At 38.7% G+C, this 20,297-nt stretch overlaps 1 protein-coding gene across 17 annotated transcripts in view; it reads right to left on the bottom strand.

Annotated features, from left to right (window-relative positions):
* FGGY (FGGY carbohydrate kinase domain containing) overlaps positions 1-20,297 on the bottom strand; it is a 325,638-nt gene that overhangs the window by 96,757 nt on the left and 208,584 nt on the right. The window lies entirely within an intron of this gene.

Raw genomic sequence — 20,297 nt, 5'->3', positions numbered from 1 at the left:
GACACATTCTAGTTGCACTCAGAGGCCTTGACTTTCAGTCTTCGCATGTCTGAGGCCTTAAACCTAGCCAATAAAGGTAGCAAGCAAATTACTGTAATCAGTGTTAGCAATTCTACTATAGCTTCATCCTTTCTATGCTCTGGTAACACTTATCATAAATAATAAGAAGTAACACAACTGACATTTAGATTTCTTAAAAGAAGTTATATGCCACAGCCAAAGCGAAGCTTTCTCCCCATTTTGAAATTTTCACTAAAATCGCAGAGAAAAAAAGAAGATAGATAATATAAATAAGTATGTATATATTTATATAAAACTCTAGGATTAATTTCCTCCTTCTGTATGATGCAATGAAATGCCAGTATTTATTAACATTAAGGTCAATGGCAATTTTGTCATATTTCACAAACTCCAGTTTGCAACATTCAAGAGTTAATGTTCCAAAAATTATTTGGATGTTAATTTTTCTGTTTTCTAGAAGTCTTCATTATCTCAGTTGAAACATCATCATCATCATGAGGAAAACTCAATCTCAGAAAACAGCTCTTCAGTTTCAAAAAATAAGGTTTTAGTAGAAAAGACTCGTTTTTGCTAGAAGTGTGTAAGTTTGGTAAAAGATACCAGTACACCCAGAAGACAGTGAACTGCTCATGACTATAAGCTGGATACATTGAAGCTAATGATGATGTTGGTATTTGACTATATACCTTTCCAAAGCCTTTCAGGGCATTTTTTTTTTTGTTGTTGTTGAAAAATATTATATTGTAGTACTATATCTGGCTGAAAGATTTCACACGTCTTCTTTAAAATCTGTGTTCAAAGTATTTGTTTGACAAGATACACTATTCCCTCCATTTTTTTCTGAACACTGCTGACTCTGTGAACTTGTATGATCCTAACAGACTCCATTACAATCAACAAGACTAAATTTTGGTTTTGAAATTGTGAACTTGTATTCAGGAGCTTTACTGGCCTCACATCTGGAAGGTCAGAAGTCTCCCTGGACTGGTGGCACAGCTTTTATTTAAAAATGTGAAACGGGTCTCCCTTCCTTTACCGTAAATCTCCCTGCCAAAGCACAGTCCATGGCAGAGTAATGTACTCTTCTAGGTGAGAGGAAGGCTCTTATGGAACAGCAGCTACATCGCAGCCCTTGAAGGACTGGTATCCATCAAATGTCTGACCAACGCAGGTAGGCATTACCCCAGTACTTCAAAACTTACTTATCAGCCAAAGAAATGCATAGGGCTGCAAGAGGCAATGGCATTTGCCCAACTTCCACTAAGGTGAAATGAGGAGTTTCTCTTTCGAACCTTAGAGATATTAGATCAGACTTCCTCACTGCTTGAGGAAACGTATGCTACAGATCCAAGCACAAAAATGGTCTCTGGCTCAAAGGGCAGCTGTCCTGAGGCAGGTGAAACAACCACAGACGGCCACGACTGGTTTTCTCATGCAGCAAGCAGGAGCTCTGACTCTGGCAAAGGTTGCATCGCATGAAGAAAAGCACTAGCTAAACTTGTTTCACAAATACTGTCTCCGTGCCCACTTGCTGGCCAGTCCCATTTCAGTATTATACAAGTTCTCAACAATAGCCAGGAAGAAAATACCAGAAAGCAATTTCTTGTACAAGCATAACATAGTCTCCTTGCAGATTTTTTTCAGGACCTCAGCAAGATGGGACATTTCAAGGCAGACACTACCAGGGGCTTTTAGGCCTTTTGTCAGGATACAACATGTAAAAGCAGGACTCGACTCTACCAAACGCACACCACCATGCCTGCATGTTAGAAGTCCCACTCAGCCCTTAGCAACAATCAGTGGGCAGGAAAGAAAATTTTTCAATTAGTAAATCAAGAAGTTAACATAACTTCTGTAAAGGGGAAAAGGGAGTAATTAACTCAAACCTCACTCAAGTATTTGGTGTTCATGCTGTAACACTTAGGAGGTTTTTGGCTGGCTTTTTAAATCACAGAATTTTCTAAGCAAGCATGTTGCTTACTTAAAGGGACAGATTTTATTGTATGAAAAAGACAATTCACATTTGCAATTTTCTACACCCACATCTATAATTAATCTCCTCTGATTACAGCCACTCCCTGACAAGATTCCATGTTATATTTAAACTCTGGGTGCCACTTTGAAAGAAAAAAAAAGAACAATAGGATCATTTTCAAAGACTGCATAGCAGCACAAGGTTTCAAAGCAGCAAAGTGCTTTAAACTCTGGTGTCAACCCACTGACGACCCCAACCAGAGTTAAGAGTGACCTCTAATTACCACCACAATAAGCACAGAAGTCTCTTGAGAAACAAAGTGTAGATGTTTCCTGTACTCCAGAAAAAGTATGAGACTGATACTGTATTACACAGATAAACCTCAAAATGACATACTGTTGGGAAAACCATTTCTGCAAAATTCAGACTCCAAGGATCAACCTACATATGTAAAATGCTGTGTTGGGTAAGTTACCTTAAAAATGTAACTTCTATATGTCTTGCTAGAGATGTGAAAGCATGCATTTGATATACAAGTATTGAAGGAAAACTGGCATGTTTTACTTTTTCATCAATACATACACACACACACATATTTATACACAGATATTTATTTTGGATTGGGAGAATGTATCTGTTTGTAATTGTTTGCTGTAATCTATTTAAACCTGTCCTTTAAAATATATAAATAAATGCATCAAACACTGCAAATGCCAGAAGAGTCATGCAGAGAAGGTGAATCACACTAACTACACTGAGATTACATTTCTTTTACTAGTTGTAACAGAGTCTAATAAAAAAAAAAAAAAAAAATGTTCCTCTTTAGGAACACACTATGAAAAGATTTAGAAGATTTAAGGCTCTTAAATGCAGTTTTCCTAGAAGAAGTTATGTCATCAGACCTGAAGGGAACCACCCATCTCAAGTGCAACATATCGAGTCAGATTAATCCCTTGTGTACACCCAGTAATTTCAGCGGATTCACACCAGGGATGCATTTAGCTAAACATGTTGAGTTGGACCAGAAAGTATAAAATAAGAATATTTTATCCACCCACATACGCCTCACCATGTCATGAGGCAAGGGGAAACAAACAGTCAGCAGACTGCCTGCTTTTTTATTAATTTCATTCTGTATTATATTACAGACACCCAACCAAGATTCAAGCCCATTGTCCTCAGCATTGTTGAAAAACACATAATGAGACACAGTCCTAGACACAAAAATGTATTGTCTAGACAAATCAGACATAGTATGTGGGATTGGAAATACTAATCTATTCCCTCAAAAGATGGCAAAGAGAGGCAAAAGAAATCGAGTGACCTGGCCAAGGGTCGAAGAGTAAACCTCATTCAGACCCCTGAATTGAATCCTGAAGTCCAGAGACTCAGTCTGCAGACCCATTCAGATACCATGATGCTGAACATATGAAAAATCTACCTATGCACAGCTGCAATCTAAATCTTTAAATATGAGACTAACAAAAAGTGTGCACATATATAAAATTGAATCATTGTAAGTTTTAAAAGCTTAATAAGCAGAGGAGAGATTATAAAAACAATCCAAAAATGGCAAGACAAATTAAAAGCAAAACTGGAAATAAAGCCCACGTATCTAGCTGCTCCAGCCCAGCAGCCTGCCCTCTGGACATAACTCCTGTCATTATGCAACATCAGCAGTGCTTCAGTTCAATTTATTCAGAAAAATACAATCTTACAAGCTCAGTATTTCTAGCAAACTGCTGTTATAGGAAGTCAAGTATCTATTTCAATTAAGAGCTTGTACTTAAAAAAAACACTTTCTCCTGTTACCTTCTTCAGGCTGTTAAAACTATTGCACAATTAAAATGGAAAGTATCAGTATAGAGAGCCGGTATATAGCCTTCCTCTGGAAGTCTAAGCTTGAAGAACTTCACCGCCATTCAAGGCTTCATCAAACACTCAATGAAGTTAGTCAAAAGATTAAGCAAAGACTACAAGTAACTGAGAAAAAGGAAGCCAGGTTTCAGGCAAGCTCCCTCACCACCGCATGGCTTTTCACAGGGCGAGATTACCCTCTCCAGCAACAGAAATATCTCCCAGTGCAATACCGGCAGGACACCGCTACTCACATCCACACGGGCACCACCTAACACATCTGTCAGCACCAGCTGGTGCTTCAGCTGTTGGCTGTCACACAGCCACACGTATTCTCACATCTTTTAGCTGTATTAGAACAGATTTTATTATTCCACGGGATTGGCATCAGCGGGCTGTAGGAAGATTGCTGTTTATCCTTCTACTGTGTGAAAAGTACACAGGGGACATGCACAACCAACACCCATGTTTAGGGAGCACAAAGGCTTAGGAAGTGCTGTGGACTTTTCCAGTGGTTTAGAAAGTGTGGCATGATGCTGAGGGCAACATCTGCCCAGCAGCCACGTGGGCATTGACACTCTATACACTGACTAGTAAAGTAAATCTTCACGTGAGCAACACCGCATGATGTGGTTTATGCTGTTTTCATATAATTGAGTAGAATTAGGATGGTGAGGGGAAAAAACCACCTTCACAGCCCTAACATTGATATTTTGAGAGAGAGAACTATTAGTCTAGAAATCTCTTCACAAGTTCACTATAAAGACACATTTTACTAATTAGTAAGTAAATAATGTAGCACAGTACTTGAACACGTGCGCAAGTATAAAGACCTGAAGAAAAGTCCGTAGAGTTAATGGGAGTTTTTACCAGCTTAGTCAGACTATGCTGAACTGGAACCTTGGCTGTCATGCACTTGTGGCCAGACAAAGCCTAAGTGAAACCAGAACAGAAGCAGAGAAATTGCCAAGGGTACTGCAATAAAAGAAAGTTTTAATAACTGTATTTTGATGCAGGCTGATCCGCTTTCACGTGCGCAACTTCAATACTGAGCCCTCCTTTACTCAGGTAAACCACCAAGTCTTACTCAGGTTAGGAAGACAGGATTTGGCTACCATGTGCACCTATATCAAAGATGCACATCCGAGATTCCTACACAGTCAATGAGGTGTGTTACCTCCTATCACAAAAGTCAGCTCAGTCAATGTATATTCTTAAAATCATGTCATTCCTAAACACTACATAATTTGGTCAAAATTTACAGACATTAGCATCAATTTTTAAAAAAAATTTTGATGGTTTGATTTTAAAGGTGGGCATTTCAATCAGAGGAAAAGCAAGCTGACTCATTTTACATAAATCATACGCTGTATTGTATTTTAATCTTTTAAATGACAGTATCATTTCACCTATTTCTAGAGTATTTAATAATAAATAACAACAATAAAAAAACAACAATAATAATGGCTGGAGTTTACAGTCCTTTAGAATTGTAATTCATATAAAAAAGAGGTTAAATTTTTTGAGCAAATCTCAAGAAGCAAGGAGATCAACAGTAGTATTTCTGATTTTGCAAACCAAACTAAGAAAACCTCATCAAGTAGAACCACAAGGAGTTCTGAAACAGGCAACAGACGTGAGTAAAAGCATACATAAATTTCCATAAACAATGAAAAAAACAGCTTATTTACATCAGTAGGGAGAGGAATGGGAGATCAATACCGAAAATAAGGTAGGCTAGAGTGTAGATAAAGTAGGTGTCATTATTCCTCAGAACATGGCAATAAAGACATTCAAACAAAACAAGGAATCATTACACAATTGGAAAAGGCTATGGGTATTGCTGGGACCAAATCCGTAACAGAAAAAGAAAAAAAAAAAAAAAAAAGGAAAGAAAGAAAGGAAAGAAAAAAAGGAAAGGTAAAAAAAAAAAAAAAAAAAAAAAAGACTACATTACTTGGCTATCTAGACTGCTTTGGTCATAATAACAGAGAGAAATAATATAAGGGAACATAAACTGTCATTAATTGAGCATGATTTAAAAGAGCTATCCCCAGAAGGATGTTATCATGTTGTCAATTCTAGGATTCCTCTTTCCTTTATTTCCTCTGAAACAATTACTGCTGCCATTTTAAAGGAGAAAGGACTGGACAAAACGACCCTTCACTAACTTGTTCTAACAGTCAAGCAAAACACCCCCCAGGTTCTTCAAAAAGTGGCTACAAGAAAGATGTTACTCTTCTAATTTCAGATACTTTAGCCTGTTACACAAGGAAGGTGGACATCAATGGTTTTTAAATTCATTTAAATCTTAAAAACAACTTCATCTGGGAATGCACATCCACAGCTCTCTCAGAGACAGAGCTCACCCTCCCAGGTAAGCTGGGTAATGCCTGAGCTTGCCTTACACTAAACACTGTGAAAGGCGACGGTTGAACCAGAAGGGTGGAGTTTACCACTATTCTAAACTCTAATGAATGCTTTCATGCAGCTCTAACAGCACTAAAATATTTGTCTTTTGCTTTCCTGATACTTGAATTATACTGCAATACTTACAGAAAATACACTTGCAAATTCTGCAAGCACAGAGAAGAATGGACTAAAAGTAAATTCAAAATCCCTATGTTAGCTGCCTGAAAAAATTAAGACTGCTTTATTCCCCCTTTAATGCTTCATATCTTTTTAATGAAATAAAAAAATGGGGGGGGGGGAGGCTCAAAAATTCCCCTATTTCCGTGTTTTACCAAATGAAGTGATGGAATTTAAAAGATCACTCTTCACAGAAACCCTGTGTAAGAGAAAATAAGAACAAATTTTTAAAATGAAATTTTGCAAGCTACTATTTATCTGTGAGCTTGGTCCTAAAAAGACTTAGGTGTGAGTAACCTGACCTGAACGAATGGTGTCTTTGACGTCAACTGGAGCATTTAAGTCACTTGTTTGCATAAGCAACTGCAGGATTGTGCTTGACTTATTCTACGTAGACAGTCTTTACTAACTCCTGCAATTAAGTCAGCAATATCAGGCTGTACGTTTTGTATAATTAAGCCATCTTCCTTGGTGTAAAGTGGTTTGCACCTTGACAAAGAAAAGCATACTAAAACCTAACTCAATGATGCTCTAAGATGGCTTTAGAGGTGAAAGGCCAACTTTTCCTGCCGGAAGATGCCGGAACAGAAATCCCAAGGTCTGATTTTAACTGAGTTGTCACGAATGGTATGAGAAAGAAAGACCTGCTGTCCTGTAGTAATCAGAGATATGCAGCTCTGGACTGCAGTAATGAAAACCATAAATAAATAAATAAACAAACAAATCTACACTCAGATCAAAAAATAACAGCAAGTGCCACCTAAAAGGCAGCAGTTACTTAAAGAGCATTTTCTGGAAGAAGGAATAACGTGTCATATCATGGGCTAAATCCACAGTATTTTAACTGTCTGAAGATGCTCTTGTCCTGTGACAAATGGTGCCAGTCAGATTACTCAGCTGGAGCAAGACATCAGATGAAAACTTCTCTGGGTGGACTGACCTTAATTTTTCCAAATTCACAATTTCTTCATAATCAGTGCCAATTAATCTCAATCAATAACCTACAGACTCTTTGCAAATCATTATACGTGTCACACTGAAATCACAAATTATCCTTCCTGGGCCATCGGTGGACAAAAAGTTCAGAGAAGAAAAGTGAACAGCGTAAGAACAGTTCCCCGGACAGTCATACAACCAACAGCCTGTTCATACCAACATGCTTGGATAGCAAATAAAAGGACCCAGACCAGCAAAGCACTTAAGCACATGTTTTAACTTTAAGCACGTGCCTAAGTGCTTTGCTGGAAAAAGGCCCAAAGAACGAACATGGTTAACTGAAAAGCCCTTCGGAGTTGGACAGACAGCTTTGTTTTTCCATTAACTCTAGTTGCTAGTAAACACACATTTGGTCTCAGCATCCTGCCCAATATATTTAACCCATATCACAAAAATAGTGATCTGGTACCACCAATCTCTTTACTCAGTGAAGTTCCACAAACTGGGAAGTGACAGAACTGCAAGACATGCTTGGGATTTAGTTACTTACAAGGCACGAGTAGAAGCAACACCTTCACAACTCTCTAACAGGCAAACCCACATGAAGGCCCTGATCGTTAAATACTCTTTAGTAGTTGACCACACAAGCTTGCATTGTCCTGACTCTTCAGCTGCTTACATCAGGCTCCACAGAACAACCTTGGGACACCTCAGAAAGAGGACACCAAACAGTGCCACCAGACCGATAGCTCTTCTTCCCGTCTCCTGCTTTCAATGGAAAGAAAGCCAAACTTGGAGAAGACCATTTCTGACGCTCGGCCTTGGGAATGCTACAGCCTTTTTTATTACCTCCACCTTGGTCCATTAATAACATTTTTATATGCATCAAATTTACCCCAAAACCAAAATGAAAACAAAATTCCCTAGAATAGCTTAAGCAAAACGCTTAAGTTAAAAAAAGATTGGAGTCCAAAAATGGAAAGATGATTAGGGAGGTAGGTGAATTTGGAATGAAACAATAATAAAAAGCCCTAAGAACACATCATATATTCATACTTCTTGAATCATTAAGGCTCTGCATGACAGCTCTCACAAGCACTGGTATGGCAAACTCACTGACTTTTAAGCAGGAGTGAAAGTGGTTAAGCCCTAGGACAAATAATTTGAAAATCTCAGCACAAGTCTGATCTCAGAGAGTTTAAAGGAATGCAGACTGCCCAAAAACACAGCAGCTGTTTGTTTTTTCTGCCACCTTTCCAAGGTTCATGTCTGGAGTGAGGATAAACAGTTCTGAAAAAAAGTTATGTGGAGTTCAGACTTTAAGAAAATAAAACATCAGACTAGTATTTCTTGCAGAAAGATTAAAAAACCCCAAACCTTATATTATTCAGCCCTGGAAGTTTTCAGGTAGAGCTCTCAGGAGCAGAGGTAGATGGCTTGAGGCTTCAATATATTAAAATGATTTCTCTAAACCAGTCTGCATTTTGAAAAGCTTGGCCTGATGTGGTTTTCTTGAGCAATACTCCTCCAAGCAGAGTTTCAAATTTAATAAGGTAAAACTGTACTCCCTATTTTACACATGCGTGTGCACACACACACACACATAGGCCCTTTCAGACAAACCAACAAGTAAACAAGACAGTGGATGAAACCTTAGATATCAGCCTGAAGTTATTTCCATCGGCACAGCAGATATCATAGTTTCACGGTAATTTGTGCTGTCATTTTGGACACCATTCTTTTTACTCTCACTCTTCCTTCTCTCCTTATTGTTCTGTTTGCACCAAAGCAAATGAGCATGTACTTTAATTCATTAATTAATATGTATCTTGATAGGTTAGGCAAGTAGAAATCTTTTACTTAAAGATTTTATTAGGTATAACTTTCCTCTGAGCTGCAATTGAAGAGACAGAAGCTAAGAAAGAAGCAGTTAATAGAAATTTACTTAGATTGCCAGCAGAGCTAACCGGTGTAAATTAGGATTGTCTGTGTTGTTACAGGCAGGTCAGAAATAGCAGGAAATTTCAGGCACCATGTTGAGATTCAACATCTGTTTATGAACTGTCCTTATATGCAAAATGAAGAGTTGCTACATGACAAAGTATACAAAACCAGGAAGTCTGAAACAAACTGGAATCCCTCCAAAAAGCTTTCATGTTATATTCATACCTGGTGGTACTGGGGCATCAGCATGAGGAGTGGTGAACACTAAAGGACTCCAATTTATCTTTGAGATACAAATTATATATATCATGGGCAAACATTACCAAACACAATATAGAAAAGATACTGTTCTTGAAGGGGACCATATCAACTGCTCTTTCCAAATCCAGACTGCAAGAGTATGCCCACAGAGCTTGGGAGATGGAAGCAGGGAAGCCAAGAATGGCAGGAGATGGGACAAATATGAAGAACAGGTGTCAGCAGCTTATCATGTTCTTACACATTCCCCATTTTCTCTTCTTTAAAGGGAGATGAAAGGACCATGCATCATCAAACTCACATAGAGATGCTGCATTCAAGGAACTAAGGACAACACCGCACCTACCTTTCCCATTAGGTTGGGAAGTACACTCAATTTTTTTCTTGAAAATAAAATTATATCACAATATCGCTTTTTCTCAAAAGAGCCTGTATTAGTTATTTTATATACAACAACAAACCATCATCAGAAACTCCCACAAACAGTTTCATGGAGGGAATCTCAGACAACGGAAAGTACAGACAAATAGCTTTCTATGTATTGTGGTACGTTTTCCCCCTCTCACCACTTTTAATTAAATATAAAACCACTGTAGTGTGCAGATCCAGCCTCACCCTTCAGAAGAACGAGCTCACCTTGGAAAATGAGGTTGGAAGGAGAGAAGAGTATCTTTCAAAGCTCTAAGTTTCAAAACTGTAGGTTTCAGTCTACAGCGAATGAAAGCGGGAGCTACTGCCTTCATCCTAACAACATGTACTACATATGCATAAATGCAAGTGGGGTTTGGGGGCAGGGAGGGCTTTGAACATAACAGGCATATCTCTCTTTGCACATCTTCAGATAAGGTTTTCCCAATCAACTTCTGCAGTATGAAGGGCTTTCCTACTTTCTTGCCCACTTAAAATTCCTTATGCAAGGGTACTAAAGGCAACTGGTATGCCACTTTCCACAGGCTCCCATTTAACAGACACTGGCACATGGAGCCCGGGAGTGATGGCAGGAGAGCCACAGGGCTGAGGCTCTGAGCTACCTGCAGCCTGCCAGGTAACACAGGGACAGGCTTTCTGAGGAATGTTTCCAAATCCCCACTCAGGAGAGTCCAAGTACTGCAGAATACCAGCAAGCTCATAACTCAGGCTGACAAATCTGAGATAGAACACTCGAACTAAAACGAAGTGGACAAACACAGGTTTTAATTTAACGAGCAGCTCCAGGGGCAGTTTAAAGCTGAGGGTGAGCAATGCGAACCAAAGATATATAAAATCCAAATATTATCTGAAGCCAGCTAATAGTAAAATACAAAATACAGAACTTCCCCTTCACTACAAAATTAAACAGCCATGTTATCCATGTACAACATCCTATCCACAGGTGAATGAACTTTCCTATGTATGCAGCGTCTGACAACCAATAAGCATAACTTCAGTCATCTTTGCTGTATCACACTGCAGTCAGTATTGCTTCACCTGTTTCTCTCAAGTCAAACAGTTAGAATCCTACCATCGAAACTTAATTAAAGAAGGTAGTAAGAAAATAAACAATCTTTCTTGGAATGTCTTTGATTCCGTAAGTACATACACATTTCATCCACTGAAGACTGAATTACAACTTTCACCTAATGAGCAGCTTAATGGAACAGCACTGTAATAAATAACGGGGAAGGAAAAAACAAATCCTTGGTGATTTCATATAACATATTATATATTTATATAATATCAGACTCACTATCTGGCAACATCAATTTGCAAGCTACAGTAAAAGTGTTCACTCTCTCAATGTAAGCAGAAAGCATTACCAGGCACTTACACCAAATCAATAACCAGATCTTACTTATATATATTTAAAGCAGCAGATGTTCTACCATGATGCAAAAATGACAGAACACATATGTGGAACTGTCTGGTTTCTTTAGACACATTCTTGAAAGCACTGTATCATTGATCTAAGATTATTTTTATAGGCAGATGACAGGTCAAGCATAAAAGTACACTATTTTAAAGGTTACAGAGTTGGCAAAATTGGTATCACTGCCACGGACAAAGAATAATTTTCTTTTGAAGTCTTCGTTGTCAGGTTATTTACATTTCACAGTTAAAAGGCTCCTCTCTGGATAATAGGAATGCTAAAACAAATACGAGAAAAAGTCCTATGTAAGCTAATGCTGCTTTAAAGAGATAATGTAAATCAACCCTGACACCATCAGTGTCATCCTAAAGCACGATGAGAATTTCCAGTGAAAGTTACTAACATTAAACAGGTTTAGATAGCCAGCCAACAAAAATAAAGCAAACATGTAAGTAAACTGCCTTCCAGGCCTGGACTGTTGTTACAGACATGTATTACAGTGAAAGGGATAGGAGGAACACTCCAGTGGTGAAAAGCCTTTGTTTGGGAAGTCTGGAGGAAGAACTGGTCCAGAATAAATAATTTACGGCGTGATCTGTGAAAATGCCTATGGAATAGGACACCTAATTCTCACTTTAAGTTAGACAGAAAGCTGGATGCCCAGCTAAACACTTTGATGAATGTTACCCTTCAAATTATATGGCTCTTTTCCCATCCATAAAATAATAAAGGCACTTTCTTAAGAGCAGCATTTAAAGGCTGAATTTATTAAGACTATTCCATATGCAAAATATTATAGAAGAGTTAAGTTTAAAAATTAAAAAAAATAAAAAAATTAAAGACAAAAAGTGTCCCTTGTGGAATAATAAATTTAAGTGAGTTTTAATACTTTTAAGCACTACATGAACACCTACAATGCACAGACTTCATGCTACATAGCTTTTCCTTCACTGGATGAGAACACTCCTGGAATGTTATTGTTTTCAGGGGGGGTGTTTTTTAAGAATTTACTGTGAATATATGCATTATATATGTGCACACTGAAACACTGCTGGGGCTGTAAATGACCCAGGAGATCATAAACATGGCTATTTTCTTATCTGGTTCAAATTTATGCAAGAAAGCAATTGTTACACAGCTTTTGCTGAGCAGAGACCCAATCTCACAGGGGACAAGGGCTTTGCATGGGGCTTCCCATGATGTTTCACATAAGGAAGAGTTCAAAGAAGACGACAGATTGTTTATAACATGCCTTGTACCATGAGGGTCTGATCCTTGATGGTGCTCACAGAAGCTAATGCAACAAAAACATACGCCTTCTGAAAAACAAGCCTGTATCTGAAGAGAACCAAGACGATTGTAAAAAAATGAGATGAAGAGAACTGAAAGACAACAAGCTCCTCTGTGGTTTCTGCCATGTCTTTCCTCAGAATTTAAGACCGTAACACCACAACCTCGTTCAGTACTCCTCCCCCACCACCCCAGTTTCAGTGAAGCACAGTTATCCAGTCCCACCATTACTTAGCATGTCAGGAAGCCTGATCTCAAAACCCCCTAGCCATCTCTTTACAAACTTTATTAAGGAGAGATTATTATCTGACTCTCAGAGAAGCTAATAATTACAGTATTCATATATATAGCTTCTGCACAGGATCAACAATGAAAGGGTTGTTTAAACACAGCTCCTTTGCTTCGATGGAAAACTTTGTGTGTGTACAACTCATCAGCTCAAGAAAATGTTAATGACTATTATGGAAAAATATGACAGAAACACTATCTGATGTGCATAGTATATTTATTTAAGAGGCTTCTTAAGCATTTTGAGACTGAAGAAAAGACCTTTAACAGCAATGACTATATGACCTCTGATTTTTAATTGTTAATTTTTTTTCAAGTGCTGGAGAATGTCTTAACCATCACACAGACACTCTCTCTCTCTCTCTCTCTCTCTCGTACACACACTCTCAAACTACCACACTAGGCAAGATCAGAGCTTAACAGCCAACAAAACACACATTCAATCCCTGAGATCATTTTCCTGAAATAGAAAACTACATATGTTTCTCAAATTTCACATCAAGCCACTGCACAGCCCGAACTGCAGGGAGAACAGCGCCAAGGCTGCCTTTGGGCTTGGGGGAGTAAGAACCTGAAAACAAGATGATTCCTTTCATATCACCACGTTTCTCATCCACAATCTAAACTTACAAACACCCGCATTTAACAGCATTTCTAGCGAGGGTTGCTTATCAAGCAGCCTTTGCTTTGTCAAATTAAGACACATCGCCTTGGATTAGTGAGACTCCCTGAGTTCAAAATGACTTCATGGTTGGCTCAGAGTTCACTGTCTCTGTGGCAAGTTGCCAGTAATACATCTACTACCGCGACTGCCCCCAATCCTTTTCTATACTGACCTAGCTGACTTTTTTTTTTTTTTTAGCAGCAAATGAACACAATAGAAAACTAAAGGCTAGATACTGTCACAGCTAATTAACAATCCTAACATCTTAAAAAAAAAATCGAAGTAGTAAATATTTGAAGATCTGAATGCAAGTCTCAATGTCTCAATGTATGTCAAAGCTGTTGGAAAGGGACAATGCAGTTTTTCTTCATTGTGCAGAAACAGTTAGACACTATGAAGGGCTCCTGTTCTTGTGGAAAACACATTAAGCTTCTTTTGCTAATACTTTGTAAAGGGCATTTGTACAATAACAATAGCTAAAGCTTCCTGTTTGCCTGTGTGCTTCCTGGCTAACGTTAACGAGACCTGCTAACAATTTTCTTATTAAGCACACAGAACTCTTTCAGATTACTCTGTAGACTCAAGGACATATTGTTTTTAAATAATAATAATAAAATCTAGCAGTAATGGCCCACATTACATCTGCCCTTCACAGTCCTGACAGTTTTTCCAGGTATATGTTTCCTATTTTCTTACACTGGATCAGTCTGTGTGTCACCAGCCTCCAAAGAACATGTTTTGAATTTATTAAAAGCCTGATAGAAGTAGAATTTGCTCATTTGGCAAAGATACTGTCACAGGGACACTTGCTTTTGGCTCCATGACAAGAAATTCATGGTACTTTGTTTGTTCAATCCACAAAAACACCATCCCTCCCCTCCCAACCAGCCCTTCAAGATAATTCTCCCTTCTCCAGAGATTTCTCCAAACAAGTCTGCAAGTCTGAAGTCTTGGGTTTCATTTCATAAACAGGACACAAAACCCGAGTGCAATTCAGGATACTGTCACCGCCACATGGGCTGCAGCGCTAATCACAAAAGCTTTCTGAAATATTCCCTAGCCCCTTTCTTTCCAGAGAGAGGACTAATTTTCAGACGAGGCATATTCTGAAGTAGGCACAAAATATAAACAAGCAGCAGCCAAATGCCAGAATCCCAGCCAAAGGGTATACATTAGTCATGGCAAGGCCAGAAAGGAAGGGAAGGGCAGCTGGCCCCAAAAAAATGGTGTCTGTGCTGCTCCAGTTACCACATCTCACTAAAAGGATTGCCCAATCCTTTAAAAAGACACAGGCATCCTTCAGATAATCATTTAACTCACACCAGTTTGTTTTTTCAACAGCGCCTCTAAACACAAGCTCTTTTTCCAAACTCTCCCGCTCTTTCAAAGTTTCCAGCCTATCTGGATAAAATATTTGGTGAGGACTGCGCTAACCACAGTGATGGAATACCTCACAGCCCTCAGAGTAAGCAACCTGTTAAGTGTATGTATGGATCAGTTTAACAGATGAAGGACAAATACAGGAATGAACAAGAATTAAATCCTCAAAGGTATTCAGCTGCCTAAACACCTCCAAAGATGTAGGTTCAATTCACGTCACCAAATCTCACAGGGAACATAACCGAGCAGGGACCTGAATCCAGATTCTTGGATTCAACAGCACCTTCCTAGCTTTAATTTTTTTTACAAACTTCCATCACTGCAGTTCAGCAATGGACCAGACTCTGCTCCTATTTATCCCAGCGTACTCTGCATCAAGCCTGCTAACATCAGAGGAGTTCTGGGGATTTAAATCAGTGCAACAGAGCCATCTCTAGCCCTAATGATAAGCAACTGGCAACAGGTTACAAATAAACTTTAAGGACTTAATCACTGCTTAACATCAAGAGTCAGCTATTTAAACGTTGACAAGACAAGGGACTAGCCTCTTTCTCAGAAATGAAAGAAAACCATTCGTCAAGGTACCTTCCTGTCGAAAATACACTGTACATTAAAAAGTTCCCACTCACTCTCACACAGATACAGCTTAATGTTAGTTTACTTCATTCCCAGAAATGCTTTTTTTGAACTACAAGCTTTTCCCTTTCACTTTGCAGTCTGTAATTACCATAACAGTATACATCTTTTTTCTTTTAAAACTGATTTTCGCTGGAGAAACTCATCACCCCGAGATCTGTGGGAAAGAGATAATTTGCAAAAGTTCCCCCAAAAGTATAAGAAATACCTGTTACACCCTTTTCCCTGCCACAATGGCTAGCAGTTGAAGACTGAGTGGGCAAGTATTGCCACAGGAAAACTATTTGGGTGAACATTCACACATGAGGTGAAGCCTCTACTAGAGAACACATTACTTTCCCCAACTATTAACATATCTAGAGTGTAGTAATATGAAAAAAATTCTTCTGCACAAACATCCAGTTTGTTCCAACTTTTTGGGGAAATTTTGGGAGGTGGCTCGTAGCATGATGTTGGACACTATCTCAGTAATGTCAGCCTGGCATTCTTCCCTATGTTTCCAAATCCTTCTCCACAGGTTTAATCTCTGGTTAGAGCTCCTCTTAAACCATGTAAATCCAGTACAGACTAGCTAATTTCCCAATGAACGAGTTGCTTATGGTTGGAAGTGGCACTGAAGCAGAACAGCGGACCTAAATACACACGACCTTTGAGAAATTTGTGTGTGAATTCTACCCACTTTAACAGCTCAGCCATATTATCTGCAATGCAATCCTTCACAATACAAGAAACACAGTAAAATTGTAGATGTGCATCTCGGATAAGAATTCTCCATTCATAATCCAGTAGCCTCTAACTAATCCACATAGGTATTTAGATTTTATTACGATAGCTTTATCCAAAATACCATATAAAGGAAAAGTTATCAGAGATTATAGATGGTGGGTAGAAGAGAGCAATGAGTCACACTCACCCTGAGTAAAAGTGCTGAGCCTCTGAAGAGCTTTGCTAACATGTCTGTGAAAAAACAGCTCGCTCTCCCTCTCCACAACAGCATTTCTGAAGTAAGACAACTGAGTATTCAAGTGGCAAAACCAATACTCATTGTTGCAACCTTGGGGGACAGGAGCAGGGAAGTTCCAAAGTTTTAATTTTTTTCACTAAAGAGCTGTCAGTAACATTTTTAATGCAGAATAGTAAGCCATCTGGATTACTCAGAACAATTCAATGGTCTTTCATCGACCCAAAGAAGAAATAATAAAACATAACTATTTTTAATATGGACTATTACAGGCAACAATCTTCCAAGAACAATGGGAATCAACGACTTGGAACTTATCCTTTGCAATTCATGGGTGGATGCTGTTCAGTGAGATCTATAGTGATTTCAAAGACAGTAGGTAAATATCTCAGAATATATTTGAGTCTCCACCTCTGAGGTAAGAAGCACTGACTGTTTATTATATATCCACTGGAAAAAACATGACAACAAGGCAGTTTAAGCCAGCAGAATTAAAGGTGAAAGACAAACAATTTCATACTCAGAAACACACATCAAGAACTGCTTTTCAAATACTCCAAATCCTGATCTCACACCCTACTTAACTTTGTGCACCAAGTAATCTCACTGAAGCCAAAAAGACTGTATGTAGTTTTCAAATGTTGAATATATATAAAATGTTTTGAAAGGCTCCTTAAAAATTTAATGAAGCAAGAGTAATAGTTTCAATGCATGCAGAAGTCTTTCCTATAAAAGTGCCTTTGGAACTGCATTTGTTGCAGTAAAATCCCCATCAACAAACCAAATTTTAAAAAATAAATCTGTCTTTTATCAGGCCAAGTTATGTATGATTCACAATGACTAACACTGTGTCTTGCCCTGTGAATAGGCTCCTTTGTGCTCAAAGGGAGAAAAGGTGGTAAGAATCTTATACTTGACAAATTCACACTTCCCTAGTATTAACAGCATATGCAGGACAAATTACTTGACTTCACCAGACTACAAGGAAACTCCCAAGAAACAGGTGTGCATGGGGGAGAACAGAAAAAGGAAAAAAAAAATAGATTTGATTCCAGCAAAACATTTCTTGTCCGTATTTTCCTGTCATTTTCTTCCTCCTTTGTTAACCCATAAGACATTCCACTAGAGCCAAAACAATGGGCTTAATTTTGGTGAGTGCATTAAGGCAGCAAAGGAGGATGTGCATGAAACTGTTTTATCCAAAATAGAAGACTCTCAACAAAAGGGTGCGGAGAAGACTTTGTCCAGAAAGTCTTTTCCCAACATTCCTTTCTTCCTTACAATATTCATCAATAAAACAAGTTTTTGAATAATCAAAATGTCATTTCTAAGGGAATGAACTTGCCAGTAAAAATTCTGTCAGCTCTACTTTTAAGTGTAATTTTCTGTAGTTTTGTTGTTTTGGTTTGTTTTATTTTAAGAGATATTCTCTGCCTCACCTCCAGAAAGTTACAGCTAAGAACACAAAGCCAAAGCCAGGCAAACCCAAGGAGCTGTCATTAACCCCGCACCCTCCCTTTTCAGACAGACTTCCAAAGCAAAACCTGAGCTTCACTGAGCTTAGACAGTCGCAAAATCCACTGCAAGCCATGACGCCTGACACCAGCTGACAGCACTGCTACACCTAGTGCACAGCATGACTCTTACCCCATCCTTCTTTCCCCGTCCCCACACCCACACATAACACTGCTCCCTAAATTAAGGCATCCATGAGGGACAGTAGGCAGGAACTCCGTTATCGTACCCTAAGCTCCTATATAACCCCTCCCAACTTCCTTTTAAACTTCCTGCCATATATTTTGGTTGCAAACAAAGTTGCAGACAAGGTTGAACATTTCAGTCTCAAGAATTCAGACTGTACTGTACAGGTTAGATGAGCACTAGAGAATACAACCATTGGTTCGTAATTAGTAATATTTATTGCAATCAAAGTTCCCAGGAGGAATTAGGGTCCTACAGTGCTGGGCACTAACGACACCCCAAAAAACACCTGCCCTTTCCCAAAGGCTTCACAGAAATTATAACCACTGACAGGTACATGCAGCAAGCAGACAGACAAATACTACGTTGGAATAGCAAGTACCAGGCATGGTGTAACTCTAGCACAAGTTTTGTGAAAACCACAGCGGATGGGAATTTGCAGGACCAAGAAAAAGGAATCTAGATCCCCCGCTAACACAGCATCAGTTGTTGGCAGCAATCCATCCCTTCTACTGCTTCAATACAATCATTCACTTTCCAACAGCTAAAGAATCAATCATAATAACAGTTACATTTCTAAGTCTGCAGGAAGGCATTGCTGTTCTTTTCCATCTGCCCTCACAAACTCCACTAGGTTGGAGGTTAAGAGAGATGGGGAGAGGGAAAGGTAGAGAGAGGGATTTCTTTTACACTGTATGGCCACCACTATTAAAACCAGGAAAGGCAGATGTTGCTATGGATCAGGGAAGCTTCTGGGAAGAGCGGGAACTCTGTTCATCAATGCTGGAGATACCTCTGCTCTAGCAAGAGAAGAATTCTCTTTCAAATATGTCACCATTCTCTCTGAAACTACTTCACTTTATTTAAAATTAAATTCCAAATTTTATTTTTTCTTTAAATCTTATTTATTCTTTAAAAATAAATTCCAAATAATATTTGACTCCAAGCTCACATGGACCATATGGTATTTTAGCTTCTTCTGCCATTAGCACAAGGTGAACATTTCATGATTTGCTCACACATTTATCACATCTATTAATCATCACCTGGCCACAAAGCCAAATTAAAACTGTGTTTGGAACTGAGTTCCAACCAGGGTCCCCAGCCAAGTCAGAAGTACTATTCTTACTTGAATTAAGAATAAAACCATGGAATGAAGACACTCCCACCACATGCAAGAGCAGATGAAAATGTCCCCTCGTCCTATTAAACAGTACTTTTAGTAGACAAAATGCAAGAATCTGTAACCCACTACTCAGTCGTACCTATTTTCTGGGTCATCATATCCCCCAACTACCTCAAAAAGTTTTTCTTCAGGACAGGTGGCTACTTTTCCCACACCTGACTGTGCCTGTATTTGAAGAGCACTTGATATGTTACACTCTTGTACTGCTTATGGTAAAAAGGCAGTCACCACTCTCCGTCAAGTCCTTTGACCAAAGGGTGCTAATTCTAAATCCAAGTCTTCAGTACTTTCACGAGATGGAGATGCTGCATGGCATATCCTCTGGGAGCCTGGGATTTATCCTCTTTAAGTTACAGCTGCGTCAAGTGGCAAGACTGCTTAGATTGCAAGATCTTTGGGGTGAGAGTTATTCTTCTGTTACATAGTTATACAGCATACAGCAGAATATGACTGAAAGTCCAAGGGAAGGAAGATTTGAGATACAATCTTTCAATTGTCATCTAGCAAGTATTTGCACAACTACTCACTTTTATTATTCTTTTTTTAATATTTTTTTAAGTCAAACATAGCACTTTCTTGCTTTATAATGCAAGATATTTAACAATAGCTGTCAATCATGGAGACTAACTGGGGAGAAAGAGTGCACTCAAAAAGAACTGTGTCTGAGAAGGTATCTTCCATTTCAAGAGAGACTAAAACTATTCTGTGACCAGTTTTCATTTCAGACTACTGTTTGCACACATTCAGCATCATAAATTGCTGTGG

This window comes from Falco peregrinus, chromosome 10 (assembly GCF_023634155.1).
Source record: "Falco peregrinus isolate bFalPer1 chromosome 10, bFalPer1.pri, whole genome shotgun sequence".
NCBI classification, from domain to species: domain Eukaryota; kingdom Metazoa; phylum Chordata; class Aves; order Falconiformes; family Falconidae; genus Falco; species Falco peregrinus.
This window is presented reverse-complemented; position numbering and strand designations above follow the sequence as displayed.